A 3830-nucleotide genomic window follows, 5' to 3' on the forward strand; every position below is an offset into this window, starting at 1 on the left:
AAGGGATTCAAAAAGGACAGTTATAGACGAGACCTGAAAAAAAAAGTTTTCCACACAGAGTGGTGGATATCTGGAACAACCTGGGCAAAACAGTAGTGTGTGCAAAAACTATGCACGAATTTAAGAGGAAACTAGACACTGCGAGATACAAGGACGGGACACCACGAGCATAGCTCCCCTTCCCGTAAGATACAATTAGATAAATACTAGGTAAACACACAGACACAGACACAGACACAGACACACAGACACACAGACACACACACACACACACACACACACACACACACACACACACACACACACACACACACACACACACACACACACACAGATACAGACACAGACACAGACACACAGACACACAGACACACACACACACACACACACACACACACACACACACACACACACACACACACACACACACACACACACACACACACGCACGCACGCACGCACGCACCCACCCACACACACACACACACACACACACGCACACACACACACACACACACACACACACACACACACACACACACACACACACACACACACACACACACACACACACACACACACACACACACACACACACACACACACACACACACACACACACACACACACACACACACACACACACACACACACACACACACACACATACAGACACACATACAGTACATACACACACACAAACAAGCAAACAAAAACACCCGCTACAGAGACACTGGGGGTAGCAATGACTATCTACCCATTTAGTTTACGGACATTTAGTCTTCTGGACAATTAGTCCTCCAGTAATTAGTCTTCTGACAATTGGTCTCCCAGTGAGAAATAACTGTGGACATTTAGTCTTCCCAGTAAATTGTCTTCAAGTTAAAATAGGATAATCAGCTTAAAACATCAGTATTTATTATTTTATTATCAATGGGTGATTTAATATAACCATATATAAATGATAAATAAGATAAGAATAGGAGAATTGAAGCCTCTAGGGTACCTTATATTTCACACCTGGTATGACATATAACAAGTTGATTGATGTTCTGCTAAAATGAGGTATAATGTGTGATGGTGAATCAATAGAAGAACTGGGTGAAAAAAATTTTGTGACATCATTTAAAGATTTTGTTGATTTTTCACGTATCATAATGTGAAACAATGTGTATGCCACAACATAAAGCAATTAGTATCTTATATTTGATTAAAGGGTTTAGTTGAGAATTAGATGAGTGTATTGAACTCGAATTCGAATTATGGTACTAATCACCATAGGGCAAATTATCTAAGTAATAGTCAAATAGTTAAGGGTAATTATTTTTTGTTTTGGTCAATGAAAACAATTGATCAATTTTGTTAATGATGAATGAACAGTTGGCAATTACATTAATCAAATGTGAATTCAGTTCACATGTTCTCATCACTCATGTTCCATAGAAAGTGTATATAGTTCACCCAGGAAGGTGGTGGTCCATCGACATAATTCCTTTTATTTACCTTATCTGTGCTTGAACTCCTCCAATCTGTTTATTGTAAATTCCTTATTCCAATTTATGCTCCCCCTGACCCTTCAAGTTATCCCATTTTTTTATCCCATGGTACTCCATGATGAATGGTCCCATTTCCATTCGACATTCCATAAGAGCCTAGCTGACAATCAGAATCCCAAAGCCCTTGATGCCAATATTCAGAAGAAATATCCGTAAAGAAAAAAGGAAAGATTGAAATTTATGTATAATTCTTTCAATACAAAATACATGTATACACACTTATATAATATAAAGTACATTATTTTCAATACAATGTAATATAATCATTCATCATAAAATTCTTCACTTTCATAAATTTACAATTATTTAAGACAGAGTAGAATTACCGGTATTTATTAATATTCTAGCACAGATATTAATTAAGCACAGATATCATCATGAGGAACATACTTTATTGAAATCTTCAGTACATGATCGAATAATTTCTTCCAACATGACGAAGGAAATCATTGACATTTGATAAACCATCACGATGCTGCTCGCACAAATATCTAAGTCTATATCGAGGTTGCACATATTTACGCTTAACTCATTTCTTAGGTGGATTTCTGTCTTCCGTTTGCGACATTAGATTTTCAGTTGTGCAAATCTTCTGCTGAATACACTCAAATGCTCGACAAATCGATGGATGTTTACCACCAAATAGAACACGGATTTTATTGTTTCAGACTTCGGAAAGATTGTTCGTTCCATCTTTATCACTCAATGTTGTTAACATTTCATGTTTCAAGTGGATACTGAGGAGCACAACGTTTAAAGCAAAAAAGTCATCCTGGAACGCTAATCTTTTTATAATTATATACAAACGTAGATCCCAAATATTCATCTAAATCGGATGCCTCGGCAGAAGCAATCTCACGTACGTGATTAAATCCTTCCTCTACTTCATCTACCGTCAGGAATACTACGGCGTTCAATTTTCCGGAGAACAAACGGAAGCCCTCATCATCTCTAAAGCACTGATAGTCCACTATTTTTTATTTTATCCCACATGCACTGTGCGAGATGGTAATAACATTTATCAATCTCTACATCTTCGAATGCGAATTTAACGGCATTATGAACTGAAAACTCAAAGTCAATAACTACTGTATCCGGAAACGAGGAAATATCCTTTTGCCCCCGCCTCTTCACACAAAATGTCCAAAAACGACGAATAGGTAGCCTCAGTCTTTCTTTGAAGAAACGCATAGACGACTGCATTTGATGAATCTCCAAGAGGCACATGTATTACATAAAGTTGCTCAAACAACGCTGGTGCTACCTGGAAATTGCCATCCATGAACCATATTTTGGATTTCTGTAAACCTGTCTGTTGGTGACTTATTGTCATGAAACAGGAATCGTTCACCATCTTCTCTAGTTAGTCCCCGCATCCTGTAATATCAAGTTCTTAGAAATTAAATAATATATCGTGCACATGGGCATTTGTGTGCTGCCAACTTTTACGGTGGTATTAATCTAAAACGTATGTACCTAATCTGTCATGATTATCAAAGATAAGAAATATGCCCAAAACATGTATCATAGATCGATATGCCTTTAAATATACATGTATGACAAGGAATAATCTTATTTTATTTCAATGAACACCAGAAGACTAAATGTCCAATTTTAGAAGACTAATTGTCAGAAGACTAATTAGTGGAGGACTAATTGTCCAGAAGACTAATTGTCAGTAGACTAAATGTCCTACATTCACCAAGGCCTGGTCGCCTGCCTTCCGGGACGCTAGGGTAGCCAGGACTGCATTCATTGCAAACGCTCACAAACACGCTAAGGGGCACACTCTCAAACACAAGTCCAAACATAACAAGAGCAACAAAGACGAATAAACCTACAAGTTCACAGTTGCCTGCCACCGGGACACCAGGGTGATCACAGACTGGATATCTGCCTACCGGAACGCTGAGGTAACTCCGGACCACCTGCCACCGGGACGCTGGGGGTACCAAGGACTGGGCGTCTGCTTTCCGGGATGCTGGAGTTGCTAGGGCTGCATTTATTGAAAGCCCCCACAATCACGCATAGAGGCACACTTTCAAACATACTTCCAAACATACAAGAGCATATCTGTTACATACAAACATACACAAACATACCTGTTAGCTCACGGTTGCCTGCCAAAGTCACCATATGGACACCTACATACCGATACGCTGGGACATCCGGCTACCTTCCACCAAGAGGCATGGAGAACCAAGGATTGGTCGCCTGTCTTCTGGGACGCTGGTGTGGCTAGGATGGCATTCATTGCAAGCACTCACATTCACG

Source organism: Oratosquilla oratoria, chromosome 7 (genome assembly GCF_046742065.1).
Source record: "Oratosquilla oratoria isolate Oo_2021 chromosome 7, ASM4674206v1, whole genome shotgun sequence".
Lineage (NCBI taxonomy): Eukaryota > Metazoa > Arthropoda > Malacostraca > Stomatopoda > Squillidae > Oratosquilla > Oratosquilla oratoria.